The sequence below is a fragment of the Temnothorax nylanderi genome, unplaced genomic scaffold (genome assembly GCF_030848795.1).
Source record: "Temnothorax nylanderi isolate EJ_2023f unplaced genomic scaffold, tnyl_v1.0 TNYL_tig0007_pilon, whole genome shotgun sequence".
Classification (NCBI taxonomy): domain Eukaryota; kingdom Metazoa; phylum Arthropoda; class Insecta; order Hymenoptera; family Formicidae; genus Temnothorax; species Temnothorax nylanderi.
This window is the reverse complement of record NW_027249069.1, coordinates 2351830-2374604: the sequence shown is the minus strand read 5'-3', so window position 1 is coordinate 2374604 and position 22775 is coordinate 2351830. Positions and strand designations below refer to the sequence as shown.

At 41.8% G+C, this 22775-nt stretch overlaps 1 long non-coding RNA gene across 1 annotated transcript in view; it reads right to left on the bottom strand.

The window, feature by feature from the left end:
* Positions 1-234: 234 nt before the first annotated feature.
* Positions 235-22775, bottom strand: part of LOC139780168 (uncharacterized) — an 80570-nt gene continuing 58029 nt past the window's right edge. Inside the window, exon 6 of the long non-coding RNA XR_011720150.1 lies at positions 235-857. This is a non-coding gene — a long non-coding RNA (uncharacterized lncRNA). The remainder of the gene's footprint in view (positions 858-22775) is intronic.

The following is a 22775-nucleotide window of genomic DNA, read 5'->3' as shown; positions in this document are numbered from 1 at the left end:
GAGAAGAAAAGTCTCGTCCTTGAATTTTACAGAGTTGGCGGTTCTCAAGCGCGAAGAAAATACGGCTTTTAGTAGCTAATCGAGATCGACGATGCTCGTTCAATTAAATATTAGCTTTACGAACAAAACTGGGCGATAAAATGTAGATAAAACTCCAACAAAAGGAAATAAAGGAAGATTCTTTTACCATCAAAAGAGTTAATACATAAAAAGTGGAAAAATACATTCCAAAAATAGAATTGTTAAACAATTTAATTTATGTAAAATAATTACAGCGAGGAAATGTATACACACTTGGAAAGTATTATCAAATGTTTCGAAAAATAATACATTATTTTCATAATCATTATTTTATAGCAAATTATATAATATAATCGATCGGAAAGCGTAATTATTATTTTGTTACATATCGCAATTACTGCACTATAAACTTCCATCTTTACTTGAAAAAAACTTGGCTGCGATACCCAACACAATCTGCGCGTGAATGATATATTATCAAATTCATGAAGTCACGAAGATAAGAGATGATTCTACTGTCGGCACGAATAACGGGATAGTCTGACTGTAAATAAGTTAGTCCAGCCACGTCCTTGATTTGTTGTCGCCCGTCGTAGAAGGTGCAGATCGCCGGACGAAAACTCGTGTCGTAGACTCATTCTCGCCGTAACTAAAAACCGCTCCTCCGTTTCTCGGGCGATAAACGCGTCCACTTTAAAAACAAAGGACCCTATCAGATAAACGCTTTTTCGATACGAGAAGAGGACGCATGAGGGCTGTCCACTGCAGACTGATGCTACGGCGCGATTAGCTTCAAACGTAACTGTCCGACCGTTGTCCAGCCTACGCGTATTATTCTGAAAAAAAAAAAGGATTTATTTACGCTTCCTTTCTTTTGATAATGCGGGGGATAAGTCGGGTCGAAATTTATCTCGATCTGCAATCTGAAAATTATTTACTGCGAAGAATAGTAACACACATAAAATTGTTACGAAATAAATTTAAGTTTCAAAACTTTGACATTCTTCATTAATTTTGTTATTTTCATTATTTCATTAACATATTTTTAGCAGACGCTTTCTGTATTGCTTCTAATAAGTCGAAAGAAAAATATTTTTTAAGAGCGCGTGTCAGAGAAGATTATTCTCAAGTATATTTATAGGGAAAAAATCAATGGTTGGTGCAAATAACGAACCGCCAGTTCGTTTGGAGTATCTCGGAAACGGGTCGTGTGAACGCCATAGAAAAAGAACACAGCGAAAAGCGCGTTACTATAGTAATCATAAATGTTAATAGCTTGCGAGATGTCTGAAACTTCGGGACGTCGAGAGAGCTGGTTTGCTCGACTTGAATTCAATGTGCGAACCACATGCAACAAAGAAGGTTATACCGCGTACTCTCCCGATGCTAACAAGGGATTAGAGCCTCCATGATGACTACTAAAGAAGCAGTTTTCTAAAAATTTACCAATTTGTCGATACCTCGCTACGCGGCAATTGCCCATACAATTCTAAATTAAAATATAAAACTGAACTTCTTTGATGAGAAAAATCAATTCTTTCAACGTAATCAGATTTCAATAAATTAACGGCTTGATTTATTGTGTACTTTACCTGATATTAATATTTTCTAAAGCTAATCCTTTCCTCTCTTTGTATCGAGACACTTAGGTAATTCAGCATGGCTTCGTCAATCCATAAAATCACCTGTTCCTGTTTCTCCATAAGGAATCTTTAAGTCGTACCATTTAAATCAACAATTTTTGAATGTAAATTGTCTTATCCTTATCGCAGTAATGTATCTACAACGACTTAAGACTTAATCATCATCAACAAGGCGTAGGTAGGTCAGATATGATCGACGAGAGCCGCATCTAAGCCACTCGCGGAACGTTTTCGCGTGCATCGGTAACGAGAGGCAACGTTAAAGGCGCAGGCAGGGCCAGTTTCTCACAGAGGCATCGGGACTTTCTCTGTATACGTCGCGGATTTTTCCGAGTGTATTCGTATAGGTCATGGCACGGGGTCAGGAATGCCCTTAATAAAGTAACCGCGCGGTTGTAAGTATCCGTGCCATGAGGCGCTCGTTACGCGGAATAATGCCACTTTCCTAGCGAGCGAACGCCTGGACATGCCCGTTAATTTATGCGAATATCTTTTTTTCCGTCGTTGAGAATATTTTAATACCGTTTAGCAATTCCGTCGGTCGGTTACGCACGCGACCGCGACGAAAATAGCCATATCGTCGACATTCGCAAGATACGTATTAAAAGTCAATCGTTTAAAGTTAGAGATTGATTCTAAAATTTAAAAAAAAGATTATTAAATATGATCTCCCTTAATTTAATCATTATTCATGATGTAATTTAGAAAATAAAATTAAATGTTTGGAGATATTTTTACATTTTTTAAATAAACATCTCTCCTATATATTAATAAAATTAAATATTTAATATTTTGTAATATTTAATATTTCGAAGTGAGATGATCTAGTGACAGATTAAAATAAAAATAGAATGTCTGTATTATGTAATATTCAATATCAAATTGCCGCCGAGATTGAAGAAAGCCGAGAAAGATGCAAAGATAATCACTTCCGGGTTGTTACGGTATTACGCGATTATTTTCGCGGGGCGCAATTTCTACCGTTGCTCCGAAAATCCTGATAAGCGCCGAGGGAAGAAGCCGGGAAGATCTCGCGTCGTAGGCGGACAGTTAACATTAATGAAACGGAGCGTACCTACCTGGTGTCTCAAGACGAAGCGAGCGGAGATCGTAGATAAGTTACGTGCTAAAGGAGCATACGTCGTAACTACCTGTATAGCACACGGAGAACCGTGTTCCGGTCATTCGCGTCCTTCTTGAAACTACCGAGTTTCCCAGGCGCTCGTAATGTAGCGTGAGGCATAGTACTTTCGCGCCATTGATAGCACTCGTGTGTCGCTCATTAATTTAATTAAAAATTTATGAAGTCCATAAAAAAAGATGTATCCCGTTGTTGCATTAATTGAAAAAGAAACTAAGTAGCAGGACTTAAATAAACAATTAAAATATACGATTATTTTAATTAAAATAATTACGTAAAATAATAAAAATTGTTTATCTATTTGAGAGAATATATACTCATCGAGATATACTTATTCTCAATCGTAATAGCAATAAGGATTAGATATTTTCTCATTTCATGTTAAAATTTATTTCCGTAGAATTTATATCTTCAGATTACTACGATCGCGTTCATATGTTCTACATTGCGGCACTTTATATTTCTAATCTGTGATTCAAGTCGCACATATACCATCGATTACTAAACATTCTGAAATCCATTCCTCATCAGAAAGGTCTCGCGCTATCCTTTAAATCCGCTCAGAAGAACATATTCTCGTGTTACTGGATTTCGCATATTAAATATATCTATATCACAATCTTATAAATCAAATGTGATTCATGCACATTGAAGAAATATAATTTTAGCATCGAGACATCAAGATATAAAATTTAATGTATTTGCCGCTAAAGGCGAGATGCATACCTCTCTTAAAATACGCGCTTATGCCGGATGTATTAATTAATAATTATGAAAATCGTTTGGTTTATTCCTCCACAAATCGATCGCTTTCATCGCTTTTCGCTTATGGTTCGTCATCTTATCCGCGGTAGCAGCGGCGCGATTATATAATAAATGTCTCGCTGAAATCTTCAAATGGGTCTCATTTTACCAGAAGGACCCGCTCTCGCGAGGCCCGGTCGCTCGTTCCCCGGAGGTTCGTTCGGTCTCGCGAACGTTCGCTCGGAGGTCGCCTCGTGAAACGCTCGCGGACGCTCTCCTCTCTCTGGGGTCCTCCGCGCCGCGTCGAGGAGGAGGATGTGAGGGCGTGAGACTCTTTGAGTGTGGGAGAGTACAAGGCGCATTGTAGAAGTCGGAGCGCGCCGACATCGCCGACACCGATGCGGCTGCCGTATAACGCGAGTCGACGCGAGCGGCGGCGCGGCCCCCCCCCCCCTGCGGCCCCCTTTTCCGCTGCTTTTCCCCCCGCGTCGGCTCCTCCGCCTCCTCTCCACCGTGAAGCGGGGAGCCCCCATTTCGCCCCGCGGGCCTCGCTCGTGCGAGGCGGCAGGTCGGCGTGCACCTCCGGAGGGTACCTCCGCGAAGTAGTCTCATTTCTCGTGTGAACTGACCACATGGGTCACGTACCTATTATCATTTCCCGGTGTCTAAGTCGTAGGAAAGAATGAAATCTAGATCGCCGGAAGCCCCTCATAATTAACGCGCCCGCGCGAATGGTATGCGAGAGACGAGGAGGGGACGAACGGAGGGGGGAGGCGGGGGGGGGGGGAGTTTACGGGTAACACCGCAACACCGGACTGATGGGAAGAAGGATACGGGGAGAAAAAAAGGACGGTGGAAGCGCGATGAGGACGCGCGAGGTACAGATTCGAGTGAGTGACCCGGTAATATCGCGTGCGCCGCACCAGTACGCTGCGAATATCCGATGACCGATATACCGGGTGCTCGAAGTGAATTTATGGCCGGTCTATCGCGATATCGTGCTAGGTCGCGGAAGTAGGTCTTTGACGGAATATTCACGAGTGTTTCTGATCTCCAGTATCGGAAGAGAATAGATCTACATCAGTAATCGGTTTCTGAAAATAGTATCTATTTATCGACAGTGTAAATCGATATCCTTATTCATAATTTAATGTTTTTATCGGAAACTACAAATTAAAAATTAATTTCGGATCAATAAGCTTGAGAAAACATCATGAGTTATTTATCTAATCAAAATGTAATGTTTTTCTGAATAATTGGTAATATAAATATATAAAACTTTTCAAAAGGTTCTTGTCTGGCTAACTTTATATATTTTCTATATATTGTTTAAATCTTTCTCTCGTTTAGAGATTCATTAGTTTTCCCTTTTTAACTTTAAATAAAGGAAAGTAAGAAACACGAGAGACATATGTAGACCATACTACCATAAGTCCATGATTGTTACTTTGCATTTGCCTTACGGCAATACGTTGCTTTCTACTGCCAAAGTTTACAATATGAAACTCCTCGACCAACCGCGACATTGACGCGTTGGATTATTAAGCGTGTCGTGCCTCAGATATTAGATCGATTTTCGCGGTCGGCGAACCGTGGAATTCATCCGGAACGTCATTGCGCACGGCATTGCCATCCGAAAATCGGTGTGTCCTGCGTAACCTCTCCGCGGCTCCGAGGCCCCAGTGGACCAGTGATGGTCAGGCGAAGGGTTGCGCTGTTTTGACGCTCTCGCTGTCGTCGTCTCGCTGGCGCAGCTGTTGTTTTGTTGTTGCGCAAACGGACCCGCACGGGGGATTTTCATGGGGACGTCGGACGTCGTCGAATCTGTCCGTCCGTCCTAAGCCCGAAGAAAGGGTTCCCGTTGTGCTGCGAAGTTCACACATGTGGAACTGAAAGCCCCCGACGTCCGTCCGTCCGCCTGCTTCCATTATATCACCTACCACCTTCGTCCACCCCCTCGAATACATATGGCCTACGAGAGAGGGCAAAGGGAAGGCGCGTCATCTTGCAGCTTGCGTAATGATCGCGAGGACCAGCACAGCGGCACCTCGCCCCCCTCCCCTCTCTCCCTGTGTTTTCCTCTCATTCTCGGCAAACGATCATTTTCGTGAAAAGGGTGGGGAACTCCATTAACGGCCGCAGTGTGAACTGCTTCGCTTCCGGTGTTAGCTTTAACCCTAAGTTTGACAGTATACTATACATAAGATACATATAAAAGTTTGTGTGTAGCAGAAAATATTGAATAATAAAGTAAAAAATGATATTAATAATAAGAGGATACCGTTAATAACGAAATTAGAACTTTTATAAATAAAATTTGCATAATTTAAAGTATGCAATTACACAAAATATATTTTCAATTTATATACTTCTTATATAATTTTCATGTCTCTCGTTTATATTGATAATAATTATATTTTTACTTTTATTTAAAAAAATATTTCATCGACTTTCGATTAGTATTTCTTTTTTGAAAAAAATTAATATGACACAATTGTAAACTTTAATCAGTAAATTTTAATTGCGTAAGAATGTGTGTGTGTACACTACGTTATGTATCAGACTGATATGTATAACCGCGCATATTTATCGCGAGGTGCAATGCATTTTAAGCATTAAGCACATAAACTTGCGAAATATACATGAAACACGTTTTATCGCTATACAAGCATTTATACAATTTTTATTTATAACTATGCTTGATTTATGTTCAATTCAATGATATTCGATCCATGTAATTTAATTATAAGAATCGACTAACGGATTACAGTTAATTGCGCGATTTGGGTTTCAGGTAGCAAAACATGATGCAGATTTTCAACGATTGTCCTTTTTGAAAGTCGATGAGTGCCGGCAGGAAAAAGTCGTTGGTTCCAATGGAACCGACAGGCACCGTGCTATCATGGGTATATCTTACCACATAAGGGCTGCTTACGGGGGTAAAACTCGCAACGGGGAGAAAGAGAAAGAGAGAGAGAGACAGGGGTGAGCGACAGGGCCATGAAAAAATCGGGAGGCTGGATGGCTATTAATATATTTTTTTTTCTTCGGCCACCCCTATTTAGCATAGGCACGAAAGCGGACTCCGCTCCTCTGGTGTCTCATCACCCCACCGCGCGTAATCTAACCCTTTGCAAACAGCCTGAGAGAAAAAAAGAGACAGGCTATATCAACCGACAGTCGGGAATCTTCCGGAACGAAAAAGCGCGTCTCACGGTACGCTCTTTCTGTCCACTATCTCGTGGTAAAAAAAAAACGTAGCAAAAAAGCACGATGCACCGTGCAATCGCGTGTATATGTCTAAAAAATTATAATAAAGTATCCATGATTAGTTACATGTATATGGAGGGACATCGTCGTTAATGGCGTGATTTAATGAGAGATTATTTCGTGGGGTCACAGATTAAATAATGAAATTACTCATAACGTAAAAATAAGATAATATTTAAAAAAAATATATATATATATCATTAATTAAAAATTCCTTATTTTCTTCTATGAGTCACATTCTTAACACAAACTAATTTACATATTTTTTTAATTACTTCATTAGTCAACATAAAAGGAATCTTGTGAAATAAAGGATTCTCTCTCTCTTTTTCTCTCTCTCTCTCTCTCTCTCTCTCATAATCTATATTCTACTTTACTCTAATTTATGTATTGATTTGTGTGTAATCCTTCGCTTTGTGGTCACTTCCACTGTCGAGAGGTCACTGGATGTTGATCCTTTGATCAACCGGTACACATTGCTCGGTCAATAAGAACGAACAGGCCATTTCATTATCCCGACATTAATTAATTATTCTTGTCCATCGTCAGAGTAATTAATCTCCGCTGAGATAGAAGCTCTCCGCTTCGCAACCACCTGACAAATGTATTCTTTTTGCTGAATCGCGCGAAACCCACCCTAATCCATCCATTAATCGAAAACTGATCACGTTGCCATACAATGGACATGAAATAGATTTAGCTCGTGGTATATCTGCACCCATGTGTATTGTATAGTAATAAATTTATGACTTATGACGCGTTTACTTCAAGCAATCACATTGTTACGGATATCTGAACATTCAATGTTATTAATAAAAATCGCAATTTCTCTGATCCAATAATTTACGATAAAGTTTATATCGAAATGCTCAAAATAATGAATCGCGTATTTTTAAATACCTCTGGAATAAGTTAAGATATTTTGCAATCTTTTCTTGTGAGCATAATAAAAAATTTCCGTGAATACAATAAAAAAAATACTGATTTATTTATAAGAGAGTATAAAAGAAGAGAGATTAAGGAGTGAACCAACATTAATATTCTCGATACGATTCAGCTGAAATTAAAACGGTTGCTTAAACATTTATTGAACTAGAACTCGGAGCGAAATGTTGCCATTGTCAAATAGAAACAGCCGGCTGCTTTGCCATGAAAGTCAGAATAATCCAGACACGTCAGATTTGCCTTGCCATCGAAATCTCTCCCAGCGGGCAAGCTTAACGTGTCATTACCATCGAAGGTCACTGCCGCCACCACCGCGAATGGTGGCGTAATTTGACTAAAGCTAAACGGAAAGAGGGAGAGAGATGGAGAAAGAGAATGGTCGGTTATTCATGGTTGTTCGCGTTTTCACGAGGGTTTTTCGTATCTTTTATTGCGCGAAATCAATCGATCGCCGCCAGTGCTAGGGCCCGAAATTGGTGCAACAACGCCGTCACATATGGTCAAACGGCCGCAAAAAAAAGAGGGTGGCGCGGAATGACCAAACAGCGGAAGTACGTCGAGGAGGCGACCATGCGAAGAACGATGTTTGGACGCACACGCATTTTGTTGCATCCACAACGAGACTTTTTTCTACGTGTTAATAGAATGGGTGCATTCTTGAACCGTTGAACGATGTTATTGGAGAATTCAGCGAACTTGTCGATGTTGTTCTCATCACATATACTTACCGGATTCGAATAATATATTATCTTGAAAAACTGATCGAAAGATACAATGTTTATGAAATACTGATCACTAATTCCGCGGAAACATTGTTTCGTTCTGTAACTATAATATAATCGAGGAAGTTAATATCGTTATTTTCGAATAAGATATAAATGATCATGTTATATAATTGTACGACATAAATATAGATTGAATAATCGCTTGCCAATGCTATTTTCGTATCTAATAAAGCGATCGGAATATAAAAGCATTCAAATACGTAACAAACTTTCTTGAAGAATTCGGTTTGCTCCCTCTGTGTCCGAAGAGGCGCATAAATCTTTAAAGTAAACGCGCCCGGTCTCGAATTTCACGTGAGTAATTTTACAACCGTAAATCGACCTTTCAACGATCTTACAACCCGCGGAGAAAGAATGACGGAGAGATGTAGAGAGAGGGAGGGAAGAAGAGAGAGACAAGACGATTGAAAAACAACGGCATAAAGAAGAAGCAACGCGCGACGCTTCTTCCCGTCTTCCTTTCATCCCGACGGAAAAGCTGCAAAAACCTGCGTGTATAAATCGTATGCAAAGACGAGGTGAAAGCGCGGTCGGGCCCTTAATTTAGTTAATTTAGATTTTATCCGTTGCCCTGAGAAGGAGCTTTTTTCGTCCTGCGACGATTCTTCCGCGGAGGGGAAAAAAAAGCGGTCGGTACACGGGAGACAACGAGGAAGGGGTTGAAAACAAGCCGACGGCACCGCCGGCATTATTATATACTTATTTAAGATATGCGATGCGAGGGTCCCTCCAACGGGACTCTGCTTTCCTGTCTTTTTTCGAGAACCCGCATGATTTTTTTCTGTCGCTCTATTCCCGCTTCTACGTTTCCCCTCTCTCCCGTCGTCTCGTGGAGGGCCTGTCCTGAAGCAACGATAAATGCTGCTCTCTCTCTTTCTCTCGAGGATTCTCTTCTTTTCGCTCGCTCGCGGCTTTATTATAATCGGTGTGAAATGATAACCGATCGCGGGATCTGGTTCTCGCGCGACCAGACGATACGGCACGACGCCACTATGTTTTTGTTGGCGCAAAAACAAAACAAAACCGTAACCCCGCGCGCAATCCGTACGAGCGGGTAGCGGGTTGTAAGGGGTGTAAGAGCAGAAACGGGGCCGGTGGTTACGAGGTAAAAAATTTACGGGTTTAAAATCACGCGAGAAATTATTATGCCCGACGGAGCCGGCCGCCGAAGGGTTGAATCTGCGTGAGATTTCCGACGCGACTTTTTGCATTTTGCGCACACACTTTGTTTATCGCGGTATCGCCGTTCCCGACTCTATTCGTATAATTCATTCGGCTTGATCGCCAACATCTTTGAATACTGATGAACGACTTTGATTTTTTCGCACCGAGGATTGCGACTATTTGTCTCGCATAAACTATAACCATATTTATATTTTTTCGTTGATAATATTTACATAATATCAACATTGGTATTTCATGCGTATTTCATTATAATGGAAATAACTTTAACAAAATCGAATCAATCGTGAATTAATGTGTAATGTTATTTAAGTCTGAAGATGGAACACATTATTAAATAATAATTTTGCAATAGTTTTTAAATGTTCCTTATATATTTTCATTTTGCAACCTTACATTTAATCTGTTTTATCTGTTTTAGAAATCAACTTTATAGAAATCATCATTATTAAAATTATGATTGAAGATTCTCTGATTCTGTGAACAGTTAGTATAATGTATCATGAATTTTAACTGTCTAAAGATGATTCGCTTTTGTATCGATTTTTTTGTGTACGTTTTTCATCGAACCATCTTCTATTAAAAAAATTCTCACATTTTATTTTTACTTATTGCTTATCTCGAAAATTACACCGTAACAATTATAATTACCAACTCTAGCTTTTTGCGTGATTCTTGAATTGTGAAGAACGACATAGAGCTGGGCCAAGTGCGAATATACGTGACTTTCGGAAAAAAGGGAAGACTCACGTAGAAGATAGGGCGCTGCGGGGTGTGCTGGGGTAGAACAGAGGGGTACGCTGGCTGACCGTGCCCGGGGGTGACTTACGATGGACATGTGCAATTTGACCTGTTGACCCCGGAGGCCCGTGGCGCGACGCATGGGGGCGAAATGTATTTGGGGTAAAAATAATACAATTTACACATAATAGGGGAGGAGGACGAGACTGCGCCGGGGATACGCGCGCGTATTCAAATGACGTGTGCACGTGGGGCATACGTATGGGGCGAAGATGCAACGCGGGGGGGAATGGGGGAATCAGGACAGTGTGCCGACTGATGCACAATAGCCGGGCCGAATCGATCGATACCTCGTCACCTTCGATCGCTCATGAATACGAAACAAACGCGACTCCGGTCACTTATGGTGTTTTCCCTCGTTCGTGCGCGTTTTTTCTTATCGATATGTCTGGTCTCGTTAAACTCGGAAAAAAGTTGCGCAAGAAAAAATGAGCGACGAGCGAAAGACGATCAAAATTTCTCACGAGTACCTCAGCTGCTCGGTGCAAAAAAGCAGCGCGAATATTACTACGAAGTCTCGAATCACGAGATTAGGGAAAATTTTCGAAGAGTGCTTTACCCCCGCTGGACGAAATTTTCTCACGAATTCTCTCTCTCTCTCTCTCTCTCTCTCTCTCTCGTACGCATGTAATTTTTTATTAGAAAAGTTTTTTAACTTGCATCATAGTATTTTTAACGCTGGACGTCAGCTGTCTTCAACAACTCGTATAGCAGCTAGAGAAATCTGTCACGTAAATTAAGCGCATTTCTTTAGACATCTGCTGCTTTTTCGGCTGCTCCTGACCGGAAAAACATTCTTGAAAAAAAATGTACTGCTCTTTTTCATAGACGAAAATGGCGCACTGTTAAAAACTTGGACTCACACTGCAAATCCAAGTGTGTTATTTTAACTGAAGCTCTTCTCACACATTCTTGTCGTTTTAAATTACGTCGTTTAACACGGTTGAGCGTATTAACTTTCAATTTAATATGCGGATTAAACGTGTTAATTTAACACGCAACAAAACATGTAAAACGAGCTTTAGTCAAATGTGTCATTTTTAGACGTTTATGCGTGTAGAAATAACACACCTTACAGTGCATCGTCCTCTTATACCATCATTTTATTTTGACTGAATTCTCGTTTTCCGCACGGATTAACGCTCGAGAGATAATTACACTCACAGGGCAGCGAGATCGTCTTCTCCATATCTACGCGAAAGACCCGAATTTTGTCGACCGTGTCTCAAGACGGGAACTTGAAAATAGCCCCGGGACATACATACATCCGTTGCAGGGGCTGCGCTGCTGCGTGCACGCAACGGAACCCCGAGTTCTACCCGGTGACTATTTCTGTGCCGGCTCACAGATTCGTGTGTTATGTCTTGTCTCGCGTGAAAATCCTAACATCCCTCACACGGTTCCTGCCTCCGCCTCCTTCCCCTTTTGCTTTCCTTATCGGTTACCTACCCCTAGCCTCGTCCTCTCTCGTCTACGAGGACGTCAGCCCATTCGTTCTGACTCACTTAACGTAGCCGCGGATAAGAACGACGAAAATAACCGACGCACCCTACGACAACGGGGAAAACATTGCATCAAACCGTTCGCATCGTCATTTCGTGAGTTTGCTTCTACGCTCACTCAATCTTTACTCCGAGTAACCAACAGATTTAGCATACTTATTTATAAAATATCAAATCTTTTACAAAAGAATAATTTGCTTGATATCTAAAAAGTGTGTTAATTCACTAATAAAAGTATATTCAAATACTAATACATAAAAGTATTTTAAATAAATAAAACTAAATAATTAATTAATTAATTAAGTATATTAATATACTAAAAAAGATAAATTGAATATTCGAGATATACCATAATGTGCTGCAACTTTCTTTTCTAACTGCTTAAAACATGATATTAAAAAATTTTTATATTTAGTACACAGAATTCATAATTGACTGCAGCTTGGCACGAGAAAATTGAATCTTTTTCCAATTTTACAGAGCCTCATCGCCTTTTACTTCCTCTGATTTATCGCTCTAATCGGCGTGTAAATTGTTTGATATGTTTTCAACTGCGAGACAATAAGCAGCGTGAATACGACAATATTGTATTTATGTATTCGCGATAACAAGTTTTTCAGTTTTAATATCTGTGATTAAACACGCGTTTCTTATCTGATGCTAATTCGGTGTACCGAGTCGCAGAATTTACAGGCGGCCGCGGCAGGCGATACGGTATCCGAAGACACCCGTTATCATCTTCACGTGCGCATACGTATGTAGGTATATCGCACGTGAATCCGATCGGCGATAATAAACAAGCCATTGACAAACGATAGAGAGCTACAGCATTACGTGACTTCCTCGCGACGACGACACGTATACACGCATGTACATATACGTGAGCGTGCGCGCGCGCGCGTACTCGCAGCGATATTTATCGCCTCCGGTCGAGCACAATTAATTATCCTCCGATGGGAATAATTAGCCTGGTCACGGAGATACGCCTAGAGAGAAGTCACGTCCGCTCGACGGTCTCGTACGCCGCGATCTCGAGACTTCGCGATGAGGCATAACGCACTCGTGAGCGACTTTTTCTTTCTCACTGACGATAGCGCCGAGCGAGTCAGCCGCGAATCTGGGAACACCCCATTTGTGGCATTGCGCGAGGCGGCCAGGCTGATTGATGCCTAATTGATGTTTCGCGACCGGTTAATTATAATTAACCCGGCCGGAAGTAATTAGAATAATTAGTGAGTCTAACGACGAGAGGCCTTTTTACGTACGCTCACACATACACGGAGAGTAATGAGAGAAAAAAGACCGTAATCGAAATGACGGTTTCTGATTAGCCGTCTTGACACATATCTCTATAATGATCGCACCGAGTATTACTATTTAGAAAAACCTTAAAGATTTATCTAAACTTATATTATTCTGGAATTTTATAAAATATTGTGTAGTATAATTAAAAACATATAAAAGAGACGAAAAGGCTCTTTTATATTATTAAATTATTAATATTATAACAAATAAAACGATATTTTTATACAAGATTTAATTTTTTTTATACTATAGTATAGAGAATTTGTAGATAAAGTTTTTAAAATTAAAGTAGGGCTCTGTTATAGTTTATAACATTGCGACGTATCGTAAGATAAATAAAATAGAAATATATTTTCGCCCGTCACGTTCTCGGTATATTTTCGATGCAGTCGGTGTTGAGCGCCACACACGATCGCCCAAATCGACCTGGCTGGTTACGTTTTTCGCGGCTTGTTCCCGCGACGTGTTCCGAAGGTCTGAAGGTATTGACCGGTGGCCCTCTTGGCACAGCGCGGTACCAAGGCCCCCGGTAAGGCGCAGCGGCTATATGGCCGTCCGTGCTGGCTGGCACCGACTATCGAACAAACTGACCAGTAGTCACGATATCCGACCGAAACCAACCCTCGCGAAGCACTTCACCCGATAGACTTAGCAGACGCCGGACTTTGAATTTGTAGCTTGATAGCCGCCATGCACGAAGGGAGATATAATAATGAAGTATTAAGAATATATAACATGAACAAAAATATAAACGTAATAGTTTATATTACGGTTCACATGAGATGTGAAGATTCTTTTCTATTTAGATATCGGTTATTGCATTTTTTAAAAACACAAGTTGATATATCATTATCATTAAAGTAGCATTATTATTCTTAAAAATTACACGCTTGCCAAATGCGAAATTTAAACGGATTATTATACTTAAAAATTGAATGGATTAAACTTTTACATGTGCACGTCACGCTAAATGTTTTAGCAGATTCTGGAACTCTATCGGAACAGTTTTGTATGAAATTTATGACGTGCTCGGATCTTACAAACTCCTCGTGTGAGACGCGGTATCGATTCATACAGGCCAGTCAAAAATAACTATTTTCACGTGAAAAGATTATAAGATTTAGTTCGACGTGTCAGATATTGTACCAAAAAGACTGATGTTTTTACTTATTATTTATTCTTTGCAAATAATGCTATATTGTAGACTGTGACTTTCTTGTTTCAAATATCAACGACACATTTCTTAGTTTATCTAAATGACAATTGTACCTTAATTTATTGTTCACACAAACAATATGATCATTCAGCATTGTACTATATTAGTTCGGAAAATATAAACTTTTGAACGCATTAAAATTATTTGGATGAAAAGTTCGTGACTCATTTTGCTTGAAATATCTAATGCGTCTTTCGTTCCGAGTCCCTTCGCTTCCATTCGTTGTGTTTATCTGTAGTTATGAGGACCAGGAGAGAGAGAGAGAGGACACATCTCGAATGCGCGTGATCCTTTGTCCCCATGAAATTGGAAGAAACACTCGGCAGGACAACGAGGCGACGCGACGGTCGAACTCTCTCACGAAGGTGCATCCGTTCTTCCGTGAATGGGAAGCGCATGTAATACATACGCGTGCTCACACGCTCACGATCGCAACCGGAGGAGATTCAGGGCGATCCTTTTGCGCGACCACTGAGAAAGAGAAGGCAGGACTAGGCGAAAGGCGACAGTTGCGCGAATGGGCCCCTACGGGTCGCGAATGGGACCCTCGGCTCCTTGGGACGCGAGAACGGCGCGGGAAAAAAGGGTTCGTAAAAAAATGATCGGCCAGGATCTAAGATATAAAAAAAGATTTGTCCCCCTCGCGCCGGTGCGCCCTTACGATATCCTTTCCCCGAGGGCTAAGAACGCACGGCGATCACGGACGGGCCCCGAGGATCGAGGGGGTTTTTGCAGCTGGCCCCGTCCCGAATTACGGACGAAAAGGATTCGGGGGTCCATTCTTCTTCCCTGGACGAATAAGCTCCAAAGGACCTGCGTCCATGCGAGATGCCTCTGACCTGCACCTCATCCTCTACCGCTGCCCTCGATTCACGTCGGGCCTCGAAGCCCTCCACTTATCGGTCTTTCTACCATTATGTCCCCTCGACTCAGAGACTTCTATATACGTGTCTTCTTTTTTTTTTATTGAGTTGGTTCTCACCCACCTCCACCTATGATATGTATTTCATATGCGATCATATTATCATAGCTTTGTATTCTATTGTGACGAAAGGGTATAATCAAGAGGACTGTCAAAACTCTCGACATTTATTCATAATGTTTACATAAATATACATAAATTGGTAAAATATTTATCTTAATAAATGGGGGTGTTTTTTCTTTAAAAAAATTATTCTATCAATATTTTGATCGAAAATCTATATAAATGGAAGAATTATCGCGCAAAGTTATATGCAGTAATTCACGACATAATATTATGTTATCCTTAGAAACCGTTTTATATTGTACGCATAAGATGCTATTACAAAAGTTACTAGTTTTTGTGAATATCATACGCATTGTGCATTATCTTTTGTTGATATAACGATTTCAACGGACTAAGTCCATATTACCAAGTAAAACAAATAAATTGTAAATTTTAGTCGGTGGCGACCATATCGTACCAGGAAATTTTAATCACAAACGCAGATAAGCTTCTAAACAAAGATACCGGCGGATCATCGCGTATCTTTCTGCAGCAATTTTTTTTGTCACTCTTGGAAAGTCCCTTTGTACACGGTATGTTTTTGTATTTACGAAACTTGGCTGCGTCCGCTTCTTTCCCGGGATTCTTCGGCAGAAACGCGACGTAGAAAAGCGTCCGACAGGATTATGTCACATGGTCTAGCACGCCGGGCGTCCTCAAACGAGATTCGTTTTCGTGGTCCAGCGAGAATCGTGAAAGATCACAAATTGCTCGGACAATTTTCTATGGGGGATCGATCTTCCTTACTAAATGCCCGCTCCTAGAGACGTCGAATGGGATTACGTCGCGTGAAACGAAATGGATTCGCTCGACTTACACGCTGGAGGAAAGGTGTTTCTAAATAACGGGCGCTAAAAGCAATTTTATAAAAACAAGCCTAAAAAATTGTGACTGATTGATAACTTAAAATCTTAATAAAAGTTTTAGCTTTAAACAGTCATCGATCGACTAATGTCGAATGCAATTGAAAGAATCTTCTCTTATTGAATAGAAAATTGTTATTTTTTTAAATTAAGTACACATAGCAAAATTAAATTAGCGTTTACGTATTTTTTTCGTCGAAATGGTAGTCGCCATTGCGATTATCACGAGCTCGAGTTGCACGCCTTAATGGCGGAGGAAGGAGGAATCCGAATTCTTATCTGTCTCGAGTCTGCTATCGTCGTTATTGGAATATTAGCGCGCGACGTCATTGGCTCGGGAATATTTTCGCTCTCCGCCGCTTAATCCGATGAATAATCACGTGCTCGCACTTCGACCGATCCGAGCGCGGCGGCTGCGATTGATAACTCGAATGAAGGCGAGCGTGACTCAATGTTGGGCGGAGCGTTACGATGCAATTCGTGCAAGTCGGTAGAATAATTGAAAAAACCGCAGATTGCACAAACGCATGGACTATGGAAGGTAAATATTATAAAAATTAATAAAAGGAAAACTGAGAAAGAGATACCTGATTAAGCGATCTGCATGCATTCGCTCGTGACAAACGTCATCTCTTGGGCAAGATCCCTTATCAAACGCCATTGCCGCAACTGCAATCGTGGAGAACCCGCGGTTAATACTGACAATAAATTAATTCCAGATGACTTAAATCACCGAAAAACCTTCTGCCCGGAATTTTTCGTGGTCACGCAGAAGGTGGTGGCATTGCGCCGCGTCGCCACACCTCGGGTGAGGGAGCAAACAATTGTACAAATAGCGCCGTATTTCATGATAACACATGTACAAACAGCCTTACGTAAAGCTGGCAATTACGATAAAACTGGACGGGCGAGAAAAAACATGCGCGCCGCGCACTTTTCGTGTACACAACGAGGGAGAGGGAGGTGGCGAGAAGACACGTGGCTCTTGGGTCATCGCAAGCAACTTTGCGTAGCAACTGATTATGACTGTGGAACGCCCGATAAAATTCAGTATAAATGACGAGAAACTTTTAGAAAATCCATGTCGCTGTATGCTAATAAAAATGCTTTATTTTACGAGAACGTCAACTTTGCGCCTCTTAAATTGGCAAAAAGAAAAGAAATTAAATAATAGCTAAAACAGTAGTACATATGGTGTATTCTTTTGTTAAGATTCACCCTTATTACAGGTGCGGACTTCTTTTTATATATAAAAAATCTGTGCTGGCGGAGATGACAAACTTTAACAAAGTTCTAGCAAACATTAAAGAAAACTTTATTTCTGTCACGTTTGAATCTTTATTATTCCGCGATTTATGCGATTTGTGCAAAAAGCGAAACAGCGAATTACCGTAATTTGCCGTAACGTAAAATAGAAAACGGCTTACGATTAAACGCGACATAATCCACGATCCACCAAACAAGTTATTTCGGCGCCAATTAAGGCCTATCCATCAAAAATTTAATTAAATTCACATCGCACGTTACGAGCGCATGTGTAACGCAAATAGAAATTGCGCGTAAGCGCAAACGTGCTTGCCTCTGTGATTGTCACTGGGCTCTTGTTGAAACGCCCTACGGTAGGCCCTTTGTGAACATGTGTGCAGGGTTGCTTTCCCGCAGGTGCAATCCTGCGAGCCTAAATTAACATTCCTGCAACCGTCTCGGCGGAATTGTGTTTGGACGGAAGGTTGATTAATCATTATCATATCTTAGGTAAAGAGAGCGACGCGTGAATCATTGGCTCGTAAAATCGCGAACTAATCGAGTCGTAACAGTTAATACGTTAGGTTTTCTTAATTTTTTCGACGTTACGCGCTAAAAAAAATGTACAATGCACGTAGCATTGTAATATACAGTGTATATTAAACAAAAACTTGCTATCATCTTTTTGATATTTGTTTGTCTAGTAAATATCTAATTTTATGTCTAATTAGACTTATTTTATACCTAATCTTTTTACATTTGAATAACAAGTTAACAAGACGGGAAAACATGTCAATGTATCTGGATTTAATATTATTTATAATCGTCCGATGTTGTTATTATTTCTGTGGACAGAGCTGTTTGATACAAATTAAGCAAATTAAATTCGTGAATGGATGAATGCATGCAAACACAAGCGTAATTAAATTCTTGCAAGTACATTTTCCATCTGTATTTCTGTAGCGCATTTTCATCAAAAACTGATTAGCATCCCTCCGATCGACCAAGATTAACCCTCGAACCACCCTAGGAAACGGAGGTAGGTGCCCTCTGACGTAGAAAGGGAGAAATCTCTGCTGCTCGATTCGGTTTCCAGGCGGGGCATGCGCCGACTGTACGTCAGGCATCTGCCCTATCGATCGTGTGTGCGACAGGGGTAACAGGAGAGACTCTAGAAGATCGGATCGGGGAAGAGCCCGGGCTGCACGACTCCCCGAGTCCCGTGGCCTCGTGTGAACGGGCCCTAACGCGCGCGTGTGTGCGTGTCGCGTGTATGTGGGGCTCCTGCGGCTAGGCAACCCAACTTACATGAGATTACGCCGAGCCAATAGCACGGCAGGAGCGCCCGTCAAAGGCATATCTCAATGTGTGGTATGAGCCGAGTCTCTAAAAGGGGATTAGAGCTCCTCGTATTCCAGAATATGCGGCCGCACACGCGCGCCTCGGCAGACACGTATCCACGTCGAATATACGCGCGAATATACGGACGTGCGTTTGCGTGTCCGTGTGTGGGCGTGTGCACAAACGTAAACGCGTACGTAAGGGTGTGCGAGGCTCATCGAACACCGCGCAGGAAGTCTCCGCGAAAGAACGGATTCTCGAAGACGCGATCAAAGAAAAGAGCGAGGGGCCACACACATAGGTGAATAAACGGACGGATAAAGTGGGGGGGGGGGGGGTGAGAAGATACGTTTCGCGAGATACGTCGAGCGCACTCGCGACCCGGTATGTTTTTGACAAGGAGCATTACGCGGATTTAAAGGACGCATTCGCGATTTGACATGTTGCACCGATCTGTTCGTGGATCCACGTGAATTTCAAGAATCAAAAGAACAGGAGCGCGCTTTAAAAAAATTATAGAATTTAAAGTTGCCGTCAGAAATCAATACGGAATGTGTTAATCGGAAGAAAGATATTGTATAATCTGAGATTGCGATTTACATGACAATAGGATTATGAATAATATTGTGTGCCATATTGAAAACCATTCTTTATTATAAATTATTTGTTTTTTTTATTCTAAAACTAATTGCAATTTTCATCTTTATATGTTTATCAATAATAAAATTTTACATTTCAAAATTACTAATTGTTTTCAATGTATCATGACAAAAATTGTCTAAAAGATCATGACAACAGGCGGGACGTCAACCTGCAATAACATTTATCAATTGCCAATCAATCACGCCACGCCAGTTGATACGGCATTTCTGAAATCCAATTAGGAACGTCATTTCCGATTTACTGAACGGAACCTACTTACGCTATTACGAGGAAGATTCGATCGTTCATTCGAGGCTTATCCCTCCCGCGTCGCGCCCGATGCGATCGCGGGAGAAAACTTTTCGCGGCATTTCGCCGCGAACGAAAGTTTAACCGTCGAACGAAACTCCGACGATGAAATAGTGCAACGGTGTGGGGGGGCTGGTTTTCAAAGTCGCCGTTGACTTTCACCGTCGCCAATTATACGGGTGCGGCGTCTTGCGGCGCTTTCGATTTTTGCCGTGTGGTCGCGCGTCCGATATACCTTAATTTGAATAAATTTCCGAAGAAAGGTGCTCGCGACTTTCCACCTCGGTCTAGCCCCTTTCCCACCCATCGCCCTCGAGCCTCATTCAACCACCTCCCTTCCAACTCTCTCCGCGGCGCGGCGGCGGTGCCGTAAATCGCGAGTTCACTTTCCGCACTTTTCACCTAGTTGGCGCGCCGCCAGAACGACGGTAAAGGGGTGAGACGCCTGAAAAAAAGCTGCGAGGGGGGGTGGAGATCGCGAGGAGGGAGAATGCCGAGCCGTGGAACTTTACCTTACGGGGGTGCGAAACTTCCCCTTTAAGACGCAACGGCCCACAAACCGCCGCCGTCGGCGCCAGCGACATTTTACTACATTACTTCATGCTTATCCCCGGTATTACTTCGCTCGTCTCCACCGACTCTGTTTTTAACCAACTTCGCGAACAAATTGCCACGTTTTGCGGAATAAATCCAAGGTTTGTAACGTGAACAATTGTGGCGTGAAAGATTATAAGACAACGTGTATCAAAATTAATCCTTCAGGCATGTAGAACTCTCTTTATCACGATCTTATCTCAAATGCGAAAAATAATCGTCTTAAAGAGACGATCATTTACCTACATTTTTAATGTCCTGTATAATGAGATATAATATAAAATTGTATTGCTGAAAAGATTGTAAATATTATAAACAATACATGTATATATATTAATATTTTTAATATAGAAAAATAATATATATTTTGCAACATATATTAAAACAAATTGAAAATTATACAATTACAGTTGCGCATGAATGATCAGTCGATGATCCATTTAAAGTGCTCTCCCCCCCCTTCTCTCTCTCTCTTTCTTGGGCACACATATAGCAAATACCAAAAATATCGAACGAATTCCGCACGTGCGGTCACGGGGTGGCACGGGGGGAGATCATCCCGATGTCCAGTTTGTCTAGTGCCGGACCTGCGCGTTTCGCGTGGCAAGATCATACGGTGAAGACCCGGGATCCGATTGGGCCACCGGGTTTCGCCGGGGCGGGTTCTAAGCCGGTTTAGGGGCAGTTTGTGCGTGGAGCCACCCTCCCATACCACTCTGGCCATAGGGGATAGCGGCCCTGCCGCGGTGGTACCGACCTACGGTCACGTGCTGGACAAGACGCGATAGCTCCCTCGTCATACTCGGCACGTGCTGGACGCGTGCTGTCAGGTGACAGTGAAGATTTATGACGACGGTGTACGAGAGACATTGGTCAATTTTCGTAATTATTAAGGTCGAAGGAAATTCTCTCATTGCTCGATGCACGAGAATGAGCTATTCCGCTTTTTCTCTGAATTATAAGTTCTTCAACGAGAACTCATCTTTAACAATTTCGTAATGTCTATGATATATATTGTACCGTTTATTTTTATTGATATCTGCACGAGAGAGAGAGAGAAAGAGAGAGAGAGACGCGTAACATATTATATACATTTGTCATTGTAAAAAAGTTCTGCTAAATAAAAGACATATTATAAATAACTAATTCATTTGTCAATGGATTATATACAATACATCATTCCTATACATCATTCCTATACATCAGTCTTCGACTGTATGTATCTTGATTAATCCTTTACGAATTCACTTACCCTTGATCCCGAAATTCGTCCGTTAATTTCATTTTGCTTTGCTCAAACATTTGCAAACCACTCGGGACGCGAAGTACTCGAACGCACAAGTCCAGTGTCGTGTCCGCACGATGGACGAATCACGCGCGCGAAAACACACCACTACGTTTTTCCTCGCGGGTGGCGAGGAGGGAAACGGCGGATCGGGGGTTGGTTATGTGACACACGAGCCACCCCTGCGAATGGCCGAGCGGAGCCCGGCCGCCAAACAATCGATATATGCGTTCAAAATGGCCGCCAGGAACGCCACCCACCCTACTTCAAATCTCCCTTCGCCCCGTCCCACGTATACCCCTTGCCACCTCCTCCCCCCTTTCAGCCGCAGTCCTCACCCCCGTCGAGCTCTCTACATCCCTCTCACGTATGCCCCCGAAGCTCTTTAACTTCGAAACCCAGCCACTGACTGCCAACCAGCCAATACTACCCTCATCGTCCCGCGAGGGTGTTTCGTTCTCTCTTTCTCTCTTTCCCTTCTCTTTCCTCTCTTCAATTTATCCTCTTTATCCGTCTTTCGACTCCTTTCTTTTATCTTTCTCGCATTTTCATTTCTCTCGATCCTCTTCTTTTTTTCTCGGATATCTGTTCTGTTCGTCTCCAATGAACGAGCTTGGTTTCTACCCTCAAAAATGACGCCCTCGTAGATAGATAAAGCCTGTAAAATTTATTGCCGCGCGCGAAGTGTTGCGACTATCGCGCAAGCCGTGCATGAGTCGTGATGAAAAACGAGGGGCCAAGAAGCAGCCTGGGCCCGTAATCCAATTTGGATATACGAGAGCGAGTTTAGATTCTTCGTCTTACCGATGTGCCTTGAGACTAGAAATATGCCCCTGTACGTTACATAAAATTTCTTTGTTATATATTTTAACGAAATTGGAACCAGTGACTATCTCTAATTGTATAACGAAACG